General features: G+C 39.6%; 1 protein-coding gene and 1 long non-coding RNA gene across 2 annotated transcripts in view; both read left to right on the top strand.

The window, feature by feature from the left end:
* Positions 1 to 17,325, top strand: part of THSD7B (thrombospondin type 1 domain containing 7B) — a 378,906-nt gene that overhangs the window by 10,051 nt on the left and 351,530 nt on the right. The window lies entirely within an intron of this gene.
* On the top strand, positions 13,463 to 14,811 carry LOC137477586 (uncharacterized). The gene is made up of 2 exons (XR_011001068.1): positions 13,463 to 14,382; positions 14,553 to 14,811. It is a non-coding gene; the product is annotated as an uncharacterized lncRNA (long non-coding RNA).

The raw sequence follows: 17,325 nt of genomic DNA, 5'->3' as shown, positions 1-17,325 counted from the left end.
GATGTTGTATCAAGGATCCTGTCATGAGCACTTGAGCAGGTTAATTACCTTTCACCCTGCTAAGCTTCATTATCACCACCATCTGTTTAGTGAATACTTTATCTGGACAAGCTCTAGTCTAAGTTTCCTCCATAATGTACCTTTGATAGTCTGTGTAAACTGTTAAAATGGGCAGATAGATGATGGTAAAGCGATCAGAATATCTAGAATCTGTCATTCACTCCCTCAAACATGCCATTGCTCCAATTGCATAACTGCAGCAATTGCAATAATTTCCCTTTTTAGGCCTGTGCACCATCATTTAGCCTAAAAATGATGGCTGATTTTTGGTAACTTAAGGGTGACTCATTTTCTGAAGTTCATCTAAAATAACTCTGTGAAATTTACCCTTTAATATAAATTTTAAAGCAAATAATCAGAGTAGAATTTTAGTTATTTTTCTTAGATTATCATGGGCAGAACAAGCATGCTTTTACAAGAGGTTTGAAAAGTAACATTGACAGGACAAGGGCAGCAGACAGGATTGGAAGATTCTGAAAGATCCCTCAGCCCTCTGAAATCATTCCTAAGTTTGTCTAATTTGTCCTTTAACACTCCTGTCTGCAATTTAAACATATTAACAGAGTGGGCAGTAAGGGTAACCTCTTGCAAAACTTATCTGTTATTTGATGACTGTTGTTGTGTCTCCTTGAGTCTTGGCTGAGTTGAACAAACCCAATTCTCTCAACCTCTCCTCTGAGAAGGTGTTTTCAAACCTTTGATGTTCCTGCTACTTTCAGCTGTCCAGCTGACTTGTTTCTTCCTGGAAGTTTGGTGAATTAAACTCCCTACAGTGCTCCAGCCTCAGGCTGTGGCCTGCTGAGGGCTCATTCAAATGTGACATCTCCCTGTGACATCTTCATTGCATGTCCTTGTGGGAGGGTAAGTTTATTAGCAAAAATACTGACTCATGTTCTGCTGGTAACTGTTTATCCTCCACATCTTTTTTTCCAAATTAATTGGGTTATTAGGTGTTACATGTGCTGTATGTGCACAACTGATGATTTCTACATAAGTACAGTATATTGCACTTGTTTTCCCTGAATTGTATCTTATTTGTACCTTCAGTTTGTTTAGATAAGTTTTGAATTTTAATCCTGTCCTCAAGAGTCCCTATGCATCCTGCCAGCTTGATATTATCTGCAAATTTAATTACTGTGTGTTTTATTCCATCATTGAAATCATTCATAAAAATGCTGAATAGCACTGAGCTCAGCTTAGGCTCTTGCAGGAGCTTTGCTCAACACATCGTTTCCTTTTGGCAGTTACCCAACAATTTTATAGACATTTTTTAGTACTTGTACAATAACTTCATCGAGATTGTGCCAGCTTAGCTCATTTTTGACAATATCACAAGAGATTGTGTAAAAAGCTTTTCTGAGGTTAATCTAAAACTAATCCTCAGCTCAGAAGCCTATTAACCTGTCCTAGAAACAAGTCAGGCTGACTTTTAGGGAGCTTGCTATTTTATCGGTTGCCTTTTTCTGTTGTTAGACACTTGCCTGCCCCTCTGACTTCAAAGGTAAATCACAAATGGGTCTAGGTTTGAATAAAACCAGCACAAAGTATTTGTGTTACTTGATTTCTTTACCCAGACTGTCTCTTTCTATTTATTGCTAACGTATTCTCATGTTGCTGTTTTCTTGTGTATTTATAGTTGTGCTTTAGCTTTTGTATTTTGCCTCTATGCTCCTGCAACCACATCAAGATATTAAATAGGAGGTAACTGGCTTTTATTTCAAAGCCAATCCATTTTTCATCTTTAATAAGATGACCTAGTGGTCACTGCTGGCCTGTGCTTTCCAAGCAGACTGTTCACAGTTTCCTGCATTGTGTGCCTTTGCATATTTTCCAGTCTATATACACTGGCTATTGACTCCATTAAAAAGACACAGAGTAAGCTCTTCTCCTGGTGTGTCACTCCTGTACATTCCTTCCTGTTCATGTTCAGATAAATAAAGTCAGCTGTAAGAGAGTTAATTTCACTGGATATAATAATTTTTAGTTTAGATGGCTTATTTCATTCTCTTTCTGAGGCAGCAAATAGTTGGTGATAATTAGAAACAAAAGAGCTGGTGTGTATATTCATTGTAAACGAAGCATATTTTGCTGCAACAGGGGTGATTAGACATGAGCTGTCAGCATATTCCCATGTTCTACAGTTAACTGTGCATTAAAAATAATAATGGGAATTATAACTTCTATTATACAGAGGAGAGATGCTTTGCAGTCCCTACCTAATGTACTGTGGAAATGTAGCCCCCACCTGGGGCAGGTGACAATCGAAGAGCACAGAGCGTGCCAGCTAAGTCTGGGAAAAGGAAAATGTCTGCAAAACTCACAGAGGAATTAAAAAGAAACAGGAATTTTTCTTACAGACCAAGACAAACATTTCTGTTAATTGACTGGCCAGGGATGGGAGGATGTTCCTTCTTTTCTGTGAGTTTTGTGGGTAAAGATTTAGTGGCTGCATTCTGGCCCACAAAGGTAATTTCACATATGGCAGGCCCTGACAGCCAAAGAAGTTATCTGCTCTCTGTTACACAAGCATAAACTCCTTTTAATATTCCTCTCTTTTGACATTTAACTGGGCCGTTTGTGACATTGAAATGGTGTGACTTACAAATCAACTCTGAATGAGGTAATGTGGACCTTTTCAAAAGACCTGATTACAGCACATGGTGAGTCTGTTTGAGATGAATCTGTTTGTTTGTGTTCACTTTCTGTTGTACTTGGTGGCAATAATACTCATAAGCAATAATAGCTGATTTTTCTCTATGATCATTTGCATAAGAAGTCAGATGAGAAAAATGGTATTGCCCAGTGATCTGTGCATCATCATCATCATCATCATCTGTGCATCTAATCAGCATTAGCTGTGGAGCTCACGCTCTGAGCTGTAATACCAAGGAAGGGAATGAGAGCTGTGATTAGCAGTTCTGAAAGATGGGTCTGACTGGGGAATCCCTGCCCACAAGAGTGATTGAACTCATTCTCCCTCAGAGTGGAAGCTGCTCCTGGTAGTGATATGGATGTCTGTGTGCTATAACTTGGACTGAGGCCATCTTTTCTCCTCTGAAAGGTCACCCAAGAGCCATCAAATAGCAGCAGCTTTCAGCTTCATGTCAGAAGTAGTTTGCCAGTCACAAGGCAGCACTTCACAAAGTTTTAAATTCACCCTGTTACATCAAGAGCAATGTAATAAGCTCTGGTAGTCGCACATGACACGAACTATCCTCTTGGATAGCACTTAATGTATGCTTTGTCATCCCTGAAACTCCACAGTCTTGTATTGTGCTATTATAGTTAAGGAAGAAGATCTACCTGGTGAATCACTCCTACTAAATCTGATTTACTTGTGGCAAAGCCTAAAACAAACAGCCCAACACATTCACAGGAGTGAGATGTACAGCTCTCCCTTTGCTATTCCACACACAGGATAATGACAATGGAAAGAACGGTGAAGGGTACCAAGACACCTTGAGGAAAATGAGTGGTTGTAATCGTGCCTGACCTCTATCTGTCACCCGTCCTTTGTTCGTGGTCTGTACAACAGTGGAACCAATGCACATTATTAAAAAACAAAACCAATTCTGTACTGGCTGAATGATAGACAGGGCATGTTATTTTTCAGCTCTACTGTCTTGCTTTCTACCACTTTTCTCTTAGTACCAAAAAAAGGGCAAAAGGAAACATTTATTTGTTTAAAAATGTGTGCCTTGCATTTCTCTTCTGATAACAAAAACCCCAGTGTTCCTATACTATTATTTATTACTGTGCATTGTCTGCTAAGGCTATGTTTTCTATCATGGGATTCAAATTGCATCTTGTGCCATCAGCATTTTCCTTTTTCACATTTCTTTCAAGGCAAAATAGAAAATCTATTTCTCTGCAGTAGCAACAGTGATCTGGGAAAACTTTATTTAGGGTGAAAGGGAAAATAATGGAGTCAGAATAAGCATCTACACTAAAAGTCTATTTAGAACATCAAACCCCAATGTTTTCATAAGACAGAATTGTATCTGTTTTAAATTAAGCTCAAGAAGATATAGAAACATAGTGTGTAATGACCACCAACCTGTCTATTTGCATTGCTATTTAAAAAATATGAAGATGTAGTAATGAGGAGTTCAGATGAAAAGACAAGTGGGTTTATGGCAGACAGTATATTTATTTTTCAGAAATGCTGTGTGAAGGCAGTACCACTCTTGTAATGATAAAACCTGGAGCACATTTAAAACTTAACAAATGCATTTCCATCCAGGGTTATTGAACAGGAGACCACATAAATAAAAATTCAAACACTGCTTTCTTAATTCACACATACAGTTACATTTAATGACACCAGGACTTCCAACATGAGTAAAACCAGCAGGGTCTGGCCCATAAAAATGATTCTTGTTTGCAGCCTGCCTGTTTTCTACAGCTTAGCACTAAGATATCCTTTACTGTCTTTGCAGCAGCAGCTCTGATTTAAGGAGATGCTGACTTCTACCCTCCAGCTCCTCATTCCCTTTCCATGGTGCCTCCTCAGCTGCGGCAGCACAAGTCTTGATGGGGCCATTAGACCAACCAAATGTGGAAAAAAATTACAGCCAGCACCCTGTGCTTAATCCACACACAAATGGCAATGCAGAAGAAGAGAAGATCTAAGAGGTTTAACGAGTGCAGCTCATCCAAAGATAAATAAAAGCAGTCATTAGGCAATGACAGATAGAGAAGCAGGGTCTGGTTTTGTGTGCCAGACCTCTCCTCTAGTGCAGTAGATCTTTTAGTGATACAGTGGTCAAAAAAGAAAGGATGAGGAAAGCTAGTTATTTAGTTTAAAAAGCAGTATTAAAATGTACTAATTCCAGCAGCTTCTGAATTTCAGAGTGAGCCTGTGTGTAACAGAAGCATTTACAAAATTTAGCTATTACAGGAACTGAAAGGTTTGTGTTGGACAGCTTAAACTTTCAAGTTATCCCCTTTTTACAGGTAATGAGAAATGATAAGAAATTCTGTCTACAATGCAAGAGAAAAGAAGGAACATAAATTGCAGTGCAGTTAGCTTCTTTTTCCTTTCTTCTCAGAATACACAGGCTAATGGATACCATTCAAACTGCTGGAGTCACAGATGGGGTACAAGGCTCTGTTCTGAAATAATTTAACTATGTGCTTAACTTAGAGATGTGAGCACTGTAAAAACTGAAAATGCTGAGATCGCTTACTCTTAATCTTTAGGGGCTCAGTATTTTGCTGATCAGGGCTGGACTACTGAGCCTTTACAGGAATGAATGCAAGCTGATCTACTTATGAGAGGGTTTAATGGAAATTTCATTTTCCCTTTCATTTAAAATTCTGTCAACAGTGTGTCCTTCCTGGCCCCCGCAGGAAGAAGTGTATCTACATAATGCTTCATTGTTGCTGCAGCAAATGGGCTGTAAAGTAAATGTTCTAATTAGTCTTTGAATCATTAGGCTGGGTGTAGTTTGTCCGGCAGAATTGTGAGCTCGATGGTATTCTAAAGAAAAGAAAAGAAAGTCCTCTGCACATTTTCATAGTTTCTTTTTTTTTGCTTTAAGACTCTTGTGACTCAATAGTCACTGCATGGCTGCCTGCGAGCAAGGAGAGGATCCTAATTTTTGTTTTTATTTCTATACTTGCCATTTTTGACCTGAGAAGACAGGTTGGTATTCCAGGAAGCATATTTACCTTTAATTTTTACCTTGAGGATTTCAGGTGCGGTAGAAGCATTCTGCTTCAGAGGATCATTTATGCAGATGAAAAACAGAATTTTTGCCCTCAAGAATATTTTTAACATAAGACATAGGCATGTCTTGGTGTCCAAAGAGATTTTCATGTGGGCCTTGAATAATTTAGTGCTGGTACTAACAGCAATACATGCTGACATGACTATGTGTCACCTAGAGAATCTCTACAGAGAGAGACTGTCTAGCTCTGAGTACTCCACTGAGCTCTTTGGAGTGTTGAGGCAGCTTTCAAGTACAGAAGAAAGAAGGAATAAATGTATAAAAAGTGAACCCTTGTGCAAGAGAGAGCTGCAAATGGAGTTTGGATGTACAAGATCCTCAATGTGTGAAATATCTGAAGCTGTTAGGAGGATAAATGCACAGTAATAAGTCAAGGAAGAAAGAAAATAGAGAGGCTTGAGGTGAAATCCACATTTGTAACTCCAGGTTGGTTTGGGTGTTTTAAAATTTGTGTTGTGGTATGAAAAGTCTTTGAGGCTCACTCAAGTATATTCTGGTAGCTCTCCCAGCTAAAGACCTTATTGAAACCAAAGTGAAAAAATGCTCTCATCTATCATGTTGGCTCTCAAATTAGTTAATTCCCTCCAGAATACATCAACAGGCACAGAAAAGTCCTTAGGAAACAGCCTGGCAGAGGATGCAGCCTGTAGTGGCAGCTCAAAGTGAAGTTGAGGAGCTCAGGCTCACATCTCACTAAGACACTGCCAGGAGATTAAACAAACTGTCCTGCTTTGCAGGAGGACTGGCTTTTGGAACAATGACAGTGGGAATTCCTGTGCTGCCGTTTCACCTTATCTTATCTATTAACATGTTTGCCCTGGGTTTTATCTGCGCCCTGAGCAGAGCTGGGCAAGCAGTGATAGTGCAGATTGACATGAAGAGTGATGTGATGTGATCTGATGCGATCTGATCTGCCCGGGAAGCAGCGTTGGCTCAGGTGCAATGCTAATGCAGAACAGCATTCAGAGTGATCAGATTTACTGGCACAGACCTGGCATCAAGGTTGGCTTAATGGCAAAAATGGCCCATAATGGCAAAAACGGCCCATCTGCAACTGGTGCTGTCAGCTGGAGTTGCACTAAGTCTCCGGAATGGCTGGTTGCTTTCTCTGTGTGCTGTGTGATGAGTCTATTATTGTTTATCTTGTAAATATACATTTAGGGACCTTATAAACCTGCCTGAATTGTTGCATCTGTAAACTAGCTGCTCCTTCATAGCCTTGGTGGCTTAGTTAAAGTGCATGTCATTAACTTGATTGACTACAGGAGCTCCCAAGGTTTATCATACCAGTGCAGGTGTTGAACTGGAGTCTGGGAATAATTCGAGTGGCTGCAGCAGAAGAATAGGAGGCTGGAAATGTCATGGAGTCTCTCGCTGGTGCATTTTGAGTCTCTCTTAACCTCACTTCTCACCCTTGTTACAGAAGTATTTGAAGAGAGAAAGAAATGTCAGCAAACACTTTCAGAATCTTGGATTTTAGGCGCTGTAGAAAAGCCAAGTATTTTACAAGCATTCCAAATCAAATGTCTCCATTTAGGAAATAACAGTTATTAATTCTTTCAATCAAACTACTCAAAGCTTTTATTCTTGTGCAAAGTTGTATTTTACAGCCTATTTAGGTTTAAAAAAAACCCAACCAAAAAGCAAGCAAACTAACAAAAAAAAGGCTTTAATAGGAGTTTATTATAGAAGTACCATAAACCTTGCCACTAAAATTGCCCTTTTGCAGAAGAAAAAATGGCACCTAAGTTCTCTCATTAAAGAGATACTGGCTAACTGCATTAAAAAAGATCAAAATAAAAAAAAGCAGTAGCTTAAGATAGAAATGAAAACTTCAGCCCTTTCCAAATGCAGCCTCTTCCCATGTAGTTTGTGTACCTGTAACATAGAAGAACACAGTTTGGAAGGGACCTTTGAGGGTCATCTGGTTCAGAGTCCTCCCCCACACAAAACCAACAACATCAGATCAGGCATTGCTTAGGATTTTATTTTGTCTAGTTCTGAAAATCTCCAATGCCTCCAATTGCTCCCTTGAAAAAAAAAATCAACAAAAAAAAACCCCATAAAACTATTTTGGAGGGGTTGATCTGGCTTCTGTTCATTGAGGAACCCAAAAATGCCCTCCGGGAGGGAGCTGCAAACTGTCCCGACACAGGTGTCAATTCCTGCTGAATAGCTGTCCTTTAGTACCTAAAGAGTAAAACAGACAAACAAACAAAATGAGCAACTTTCCTCTCTCTTAGGTTTCATTTCCAAGCTAAATTTTAAACCACACTGCAGTGTTAGGAGTGCTGTACATAACATTTTTGAAGTCAGGATAAAGAATGGAAACACAGAGCTTTTATTACAGTACTGCTAAGGGTGGTGCTGTAGTAAATAAAGTGCTGTTAATATTTTAAGAATGGCATCCCTGAAGTATCTTATATTTTTCCTCAACTGACTTTCTTTAGCTGAAAAAAGGAAAAGTGGATCTTAAAAACACATGTACCTCTATCTCATCAGCTAGACATGTAATTTTTTCAGGAGGCAATTTAATTTAATTATATAAACTTTTCATATCCAAATTAAATACTTATTTTTATATTAAATATAAATTTAAAAAAAATTGAACTGAAATAATTTGTACATTTTTCTCTTTTTTTCTAAGTGGACCTTCACTGCCTTAGAATAATGAATATAATTATAAAATAATGCCCCCAAAAGACAGAAATGTGCTTAGCATTGCTTATTCCAAGCAGAATATTGTAAGCTTGTATTTACAAAGCTTGGCTTGTGCACGTGGGCGGATCATGAAATTATTTATCAAATTATTTCAAATAATAAATGAGATGATGGCAAACTGTTCACAAAGAATTCAAACAAAAAGAGATTGCATTGAACAAGTAAATAATTGTGAGCCGTTTGCCCAGCTCAATTCCAAACAAATTCTTCCAGTGTCAGGGAAATGAAAGAAAAGGATATCTGTAATAGCCACAGATTGCTTTCACACTGCTCCAGCACGGGCACTCCCTCACTGATGTGGAGTCATTGCCGGAATTTTTCTGTAATTTCCCTAAATTGCTACATGTGCATATTGTGTTAAATGGACTTCAGTCACAGGGAAAGTCATCTGAGGTCACTTCAAAACTGAAAGACAAAAAGTGACTTAAAATGACTTCAAGGAGTAGTAAATATGTAGAATGTATTTTAAAGTGGTTTTGAAGCAAGGAACATTTTAATGAACTATAGAGCACAATAAATGAGTTTTTAAGTAGAAGGAGAGGACAGAGATGAATGGGGGAAAATAGAAATGGAACTGAGGAAACAAGATGGATCAGGTATGAGCAAAACTGCTGTGCCATACTGTGAGAAGGAAGAGAGCAAACCTCGTGAGTGCCACTTCATTCAGTGTTTAGGAAAAGGCACTATTTCTTTGCTAGGCATTGTAAGCCATTATCAGTTACTGATATTTCAAGCATAACATGGGGAAAAAACATTAAAATAAACTCAGGTTCTATTTTCCCTCCCACTCTTCACTCGATAAGTGCAGGGACAAAAACCTCTCTTCTAAAAGATGCATTTATCTATTTATTTATTTACTATGTTACCTACTGAAAGTCAGTGTAAGTTCTATTTGGTAATTTATTTCACCACGAAACATGTGAGGGTCTGTTTTCTTCCATGGAATATTTAATGTTATGTGAACCTCTACTTTACACTACTCTGCTGATAAGCTAACCAAAAGGGATATATTAATTATCTCATATTGGCCACGGTGTCCATAATTTCAGATAACAAATGCAGAGCTGGAATGTGTGTCTCTTCTTATTTCCACTCTATCTCCATCTCTTTGTAGGACATTGCTAAAACAAAAATGGAAAAAAACAAGGGACCCAGACGTAAATAAGGCATCATAGGTAAATAAGGTACATTACTAAGTTCATTCCACAGCAAATGATTTTTCACTACAGCTACCCACAAAATAGCTTTTTTCTTTCATGAAATAGCCAAGTCCAAACCTCAAAAATATGTTTTGAAATCCCTGTGCTGATGCAGGACTGACCCAGAAGTTCTGAAGAGCTCATGGGTGGGGCAGTCTGATGAATGGGATATTTCAGACAAAAGTATTTCAGTTTTCAAGATAAAATTTTGTGGGAGATTTTTTTTTTGTTGTTTGTTTGCATTTTCCCTTATTTCTTTCAGGCAGCAGTAACCTTTCCACAGAAAGGGAACACCACTAATAATTGTTGAAAAAATAGAGTTGTAATTTTTTATTCATTTGTTTAAATTGGGACTTTGTTTTCCCCATCCTTTCCTGCACGTTTTGCCTGCATTGCTGGGCTATGGCTGAGCCACCTGTTTCACCGATCTGTGATAATCCATTTCTTGGGTGGTTTTCTGCTAGTTTTTAAATTAGAGGTAGGCAAGGGGATTGAAATATTCTCCTGCTACTCCATAAATGTTAATTCTGCTGCAGAAGTACAGATGAGAGCAAGATTTTGTCTTCCCTTGTGAGACCTGTAGAATATACAGACAAAAATGTTTGCACATGCTTAACAACCAGATAATTTAGCAAATCCTTCCTTAATATTTTTTTCTATGTAAATAAGCACTAATAAATGTTTTGGCTTTAAACACCTTGATTGTTTAGCATGCAGAATTTTAGACATGTCAGCTCTGGATGTTTGATTTATACCTTTGACCTATCTCTAATTATTTTAACCTTATAATTTGCATAAATCCAATCTTTGCTGTCAGACTTGGAAGACAACAGAAATCCCCTTATGCATTGTGATTCACTAAAGAAATTAGAGGTGTGATACATTTTCATTTGACCCTTTACAACTTCTTCTAACTTTGAATTACTCCAGTGAATTTTTCTGTTGTTGAAAGTAAAAGATGTAGAGAACAGATTACTCCTGAGTGCTGCCTCGTGATACTGAAACACTTTTTGCCTGCTTGTGACAAAGGGAATCGATGACTCTCTGCAACATCTGTGCTGCACCTGAGCTGCCCAGCTCAGCAGGGAGAGTTGGATTGTGGCTCTCAAGAAATTCAGGTCAGAAGCATTGGTTTGCTTCATTATATCAGCTATCAAACTTGCAAACTTGAATTTGAATTCTGTTTCGAATTCTGCACGCTGACTCATCATGCCATAGGGAATTCAGTTTTTTTAGACCTTTGGCTCAAGCCCACTCTGAGCTGTGAGGATGCTGCCAGACTGCTATTGACACTTAGCACTGTATGAACTGGGAGATCTCTCGGAGGGGAAAATGGCCCTTTCTGGCTTTTCTCAGCTCCCTGGAGCCAGAGTGAGCATCTTTCCTGTGTGGGTGGTGGAAAAGTATGCAATGTGAAATGACAGTTTAAACTTCCAAAACTTATTGCTGTGGAACAAACTGTTTTGAGAGGAGAAATGGTGGCCTTATCAGGCATGGTTTCATACATAAAATTGAAAAGTTTATTTAGTTGGCATTTGCCTGGTGCTTTACCCCGGTGCAGGAGGGTGGTTACTACTTCCTTACCTCACAAGATGTGGTGACAGGCCTTCATCTGAAAAAACTGGGAGCTGTTCCGATGTTGCAATAATGAAGGCCATTTACTATCTATTAGCTCAGGTGGATTAAAAGGTTAAACCAGTTTCTGGTGAAAATTAATTATGCTGAGAATTCAGTTAGAAGGGTTCTTTGATGTCTGGCATTTGCATGTCTGTGATGAGGAATAGGTCGCCTGCTTTGTGCATAAACTCTCAAGGCTTACAAGAAGAGGAGTAGCAAAGTTCCCTGCTAATCTACTTCTCCTGCTTAAGGATGAGTTTCCTACTGATGTGGAGGGAGTCACACCTCGCCGATGTGATTATCTGCAGGCTGGCTAACATTGGGCAGGAATTAGAAGCAGCTTTGTGGCTTCCTTTAGGGATAGTCTCACTCTCCTACTTAGCTACAGCAAGGAATTCTCCATTCTCTTTCATTCTGCTCTTGTGAAGGTGCTGGGGAGAAAACTGATACCAAAGGGTGGAAATGTAATATATTTAATAGTAATGTGACAAATCAGGCATTCATTGGTCTGGCCATGAGCTACATGACCCTTCCATGCCATGAGGTTTGATTACTTGCTGACTTTGACAGCATTGCTCACCTACTAGAGTGCACCTTGGCACAGGTACTTCTGTGTCAGTGCTGGAGAGCTTCTCACATCATACAACTGGCACTTGCAGGCTTGGGCAGGTCCTGCCCCCACCTCCCTCTGTGTCTCTGTGTCATAAGGCAGTGTCACATGCTGTTGACAGAGTGTCTAGCACAATTTGGGAGTGACCTAAGTGGCATCTTTATATACACACATGCTCCTTTATGAAGAGAAGAAAAGGACTAGGTTATGATGACCTGTAAAAATAAAAGCTTTGAGAATGAGGTCAGTAACACATGCTTAGGAAATTGCCGCAGTGAAGACTCATTGCCTTCAAGGCAGTAAATGTTACCAGTCTGTAGTTACTGCCTTGATGTGAAAGGTGCTGTATACTCAAGAAGTGACAAAACCCTTCTCTTGGCAGCTCCTGACAGTCACAGCTCATGGGGTTGGTTTCAGAGCAGCCTCAAGGATGTTAAAAATCTGCAGTGCGAACTTCTACAATCTGCTCACTTTCTCTACAGCCTCTGCTCCCTTCATCATGAAAGTTAGTCATGTTAGTAACACAGCCTCCCAGCCCTCTTACAGACAACCTGAATTCCGAGTTTGAACATAACAGCTGGTTTGTAAGCCTGAGACATCAACTGACCACTCCAGTTACACTGTGAACAGAGCCAAAAGCAGTGCTTGAGTAATTCTTATGATGATAGAATAGACTTGCAACTGTGTTTAATCTGAGTCTATTATTGCTGAAGAAATGGTTGATTCCACATAGGGCAATTAAGTGTTCAATATTGCTTCTACCTGCAGAGAGTCTTGCTTTTCAAAGAAAATAGAGACAGAGAGCCCAGCCAGCTCTATGTTCGCAGCACTTTGCTCACCTCTGCTTTTGACCTTTATGTAAATAGCCATTCCACATCATTGAAGCCATATGCACAGAGCAGTTTAAAATATTGGCTACTTCTTGGGTCACTGATGCCAGAACAATGTGGAAGCAACAAAGAGGAAGATGATTATGCAAAACAAGAGTTACCTTCTCAAATGAACAAGTCACAGACATTTCCCTTTCATGACACTTAGGAGAAATGTCAAGCTTTGCAAGCAATTTGGATCTGCAAAATCCAAAATTTGCCACCATTAAATATAGTCTGCAATTCAGTAATTATCTCCCTTCTCTCCATTGTCTTCCACTATCCACTACCTTACTGGGAGTGAGGATTTTGTTAGCTGACCTGGTGATTAAACTTTAAAGATGTAGGTTTGGAAAAGTTGCAGTAAAGTTACTTTCCTAAGTGCTGTAAGTGCCCAGTTACTAAAGTGAACAGCATTAGAATAAGGACTATAATTCATTACCTATGAATTGTAATTCAGCTCTTACCTTTATCTCTCTTTGGTTAAGGGCTCTGGCTTCATGCAACTATTTCATTTCTAGGTCCACTCTTTACAGATGTAACATAATCTTTGATGACCTGTGGCTTGTATATTGAATATCTTTAGACAACAGTTGCCTAGCATCTCTACTTACTGTAGTACTAATGAAGAGACTTTATGCCTAATTCATCCCAAATGTAGTTCCAGTAAGGAAAATGGAGCTAGGAAGGCATATGCTGCTATGTGGGCTTTTTACCCTACTTCTCTTTATTGAAGTCTCTGACACCACTGCAGAAGAGGGAAATAAAAGCAGCTGAGGAAGAAATAGGAATAAACAGGCATTTGGTGACTTTGTAACTCCACTTGTGCTATGGTGGAGCAGTGCAAGTTTGTGGAAAAGCGAGCAGCACATCACAAGGATTCCTACTTTTATCTGAAGAATATCTCTTATCCAGAAAGATCATGAAGAGCTTTGCACTCGGGGAAGTGTGAATAACACTGCTAAGTCCTTCTAGTCAGAGAGGTGAAAAGGCAGTCATTGGACTGGGAAAGGGTAATTGACTGATGGCTTCTGTGACCCTGCTACTCAGAGAGAGAAGGACCTTGTCAGTCAGACAAAAAATTACTGCTTAGGAACAAGCCCAGAAATTCAGTCATATAGCTCCAATTATTAGTTAGGTCTGTGCATTTTAACCCTTCATGAGATGCTTTAAAAAAGGAGGGACACACAGAGCTAGCAGCAGTTGGAAAGCATTTATGATTTTAATGAGAGACATCCTTGCTGCTGGTGTCCTTCCTTTAAAAGCACAATTAGAGAGCAGCAGGAGGGAAGGGAAGATGGTGAAACCCGAGGGAGCTCTGGGATCTCTGCTCCCTGCAGTGCTAATGGTGCTCCTCAGAGGCACCTTCATGTAGGGGGTGTGATGCGTGCCTGGCGAGGAAGGCTGAAGGTCACTGTTCCAAATGTTGTTTTTACACTGAAATGTAAAAGGAATTGCTCAAGCCTTGTAGTGGCTGAGAGCAGATTTTGGCACAGTCTTCATTTGTAGCCCTCCCTATCATAAGATGAAAGCTTTGCAGTCCAGCAGGGTTTGAATGACCTCTACACCTCAAGGTCAGGCGGGTTTTTTGTCTGAACTTCTAAGGCTTTCCTTGCTGCTAATCTTATGTGTAGAAATAGAAACTTTTCCTGGCATGTAAATGCACCTGCCTCAAATCAAAATCTGAATTTGACTTCTGGAAGATGTCAAGAGAGATCTTTCCTGTTCCCGTTCTGTTGGGCAGTAGCTCTGAATACACTGACTTCTGGATTTTGCCCAAGGAAGATCTCAGAAGTCTCCTGTGGAGGTTTGTTGCTGTCATCAAATGGACTTAAAAGGAGGAAAACAACTTGCTGTGTTTTCAGACAAAACTAAAACATTTTATTTTTGCTCCTTGAAGGCTGTTCAGAAGGGGGAGAAGGGGGCATGTACTGTTTCGACTGGCTAGGACTTTCCTGATGTGTTTCATCACTTTCTGAGTCAACATTTAGGTCTCTGGAAAAGTTGCTTAAAGCATTGAGGTACCTTTTTTTTTTTTTTTTTTTTTTTTCATTTGAAAGGGACTTTCATTGCTTTAAAGTGTCAGCAGGTGTTTAGAGCACAGCCTTCCAGTAAGGAGAACCAGCCTTTGTTATATGTGATTTATCTGTGGGATGTTCCTTCATTTGTCATTGGCGAGGCAGAAAAGTAGGCAATGTGGAGGGAGGCTGAAGTGGTGTGAGCAGAAATGACATGTCCTGGTAAAAAGCTTTTTGCTGGCCAGCTCTGCCTGAGGATGAGCAGTGGGGCTAGAGAAAGGCAGAGCTGGGCTGCAACACAGCTAGATCAATTTAGGGCAATTTGGATCTGAATTCTTTCTGATTATTTGGCCTCAACTACTTTTGACTGTCAGTGAGCGTAGTTGTAGAAACATATCCTTCTGTGCAGTGGAAGTGAGAATTTTCTGTGCCATGCATAATGGTAGGAAGTCAAACAGTGTCATTTTCCCTTGCTCCAAGACAGATTTTTGTGGTTGTTTCCAGAGAGGCTCTGATCTGTGACTGAGCACATCACACCAGCCAACCTCTCTTTTGATTGATTTTTGATATTTACAGATGCTGTGGTACTGCAGATGGAGGTCATGAACTATATCCTATGGCTTTGTCTGTCCAAATCTGAACATGTGTACTATATATTAAGAAAGGCATTAACTTAGATAAACAAATTTATAATGAAGTAAAAAACAAAAAAACCCAAACATCTTAATACAGAGTTAGGATATAACAAAATAGTCTTGGATCACGTGTTTCAGTCTCATAATTAGCAGTTCATCATTACTTGACCTTGTGTGGAGTCTGTAGGACACAGCTCCCGTGGTGCTGTGGCTGAGCTGACGCTGGCCGTGCACCAGGTGCCCACCAAAGCCACTCTGTCACTGCCCTCCTCAGCTGGGCAGGGGGAGGGAACTTAATGAAAGGTTCATGGGGAGACATCATTCAGTTACTGTCACAGGGAAAACAGGCTCTGGGAAATTAGTTTAATTTATCACCAATCAAATCACAGCTGGATAAGGAGAAATAAAACCAAATCTTATAAACATCTTCTCCTCACCCCTCCCTCCTTCACGGCTCCCTTTAACTCATGATTTTCTCCAATTTCTCTCCCCACCAGCCGCACAGGGGGATGGGGAGTGGGGCTGTGGCCAGTTCATCACGCGTTGTCTCTGCCACTCCTTCCTCGGGGGGGATTCCTCACACTTTTCCCTGCTCCAGTGGTGGGGTCTCTCCCATGGAAGAAGTCCTCCATGAACTTCTGCAACGTGTGTCCTTCCCATGGGCTGCAGATCTTCACAAACTGGGTCCTTCAGGAATGTGCAAACAGGCTGAGCCTCCGTCTGCCATCATTTTTATTGATTTGTATACACCTGACATTCCAAGGAGCTGATGGGTATAGAGATAATACCTTGAGCTCTTCAGTGTATAAAATATGTCTTCTTTTTTCCTCAAGTGGAGCTGAATAAAGACTGTTTATTTTTCACACTCATTAAGTGAGGAACACAGTGATTCACTGTAGCTGTGAGGTGTACATATCCTATTGAAACAAATTATGGGCAAAGAGTTGTATAATTCATTCACTGATGTGAGCTAAGTTCATATAACACTGTCTCAATATCTGACTGATATTGCTGTTTAGTAGATGTGACATTTAAAAGTTTAATCATGATCCTGCAGCATTCACTTGGCTCATTCTAAATTGTGGAATAAGAAACGGGGCATTTGGCATGCTTTCAGGCACACTGCTATCTGCTGCAAAGTACTCAGTAATATTTCTAAATGCATGGATCAACCTTTTCATCTATTGATCTCAGAATGTTTTACTGAACTAAGTAAGAATCATCACCTTTCCTATTAAAAAAAATAAAAAGAGAAGAGAGGTAGGAATGAAGAACCTTTACAAAATCTCTTTCTTCTGACCATATGTACAGCAGGAGAGCAGTGTCCAGCACTCCTGTGGCTTAGGAGAATCTTGCAGGGTCTGAGCTTTGAGGCTGATGTCTGTTCAAGAAAGTGAATAAAGTGAGACTTTATTCCTCTTCAAAATACCAGCTCTGTCTTGACGGTGTTGTAGTGGTTGCACAGATGAGAACAGTATGTATCACATGTATCTCTTTCTCCTTGCTTTCAGATTTTGTGTTTGTTTGGGAATTTGAGCAGTAAATCACAGGTAAAAAAAAAAGAAAAAGTAAATTATATGTTGATATTGAATCTTTTCTTATTACAGACATCAAACAGCAAGACTGGACTTGTGGAGAACAGATTTAAAGTACTGAAATGTCAATGCTGTTATGCACATGGCTTAAATTACTTTTCTCAATGAAGAAGAAACATGGAAATATGTTCAAATATTTTGTCTGTCTTCAGTGACCTAACATAAATTTAGACTCACTGTTTTAACTTTGGTTGTTGTTTTTTTTCCCACAGTCTATTAATAAAATGCTGCTCTTGTAGATAAGTGTAAATATACTCCACACTTTTAAC

The sequence above is a fragment of the Anomalospiza imberbis genome, chromosome 7, assembly GCF_031753505.1.
Source record: "Anomalospiza imberbis isolate Cuckoo-Finch-1a 21T00152 chromosome 7, ASM3175350v1, whole genome shotgun sequence".
In the NCBI taxonomy this organism is placed as follows: domain Eukaryota; kingdom Metazoa; phylum Chordata; class Aves; order Passeriformes; family Viduidae; genus Anomalospiza; species Anomalospiza imberbis.
This window is presented reverse-complemented; position numbering and strand designations above follow the sequence as displayed.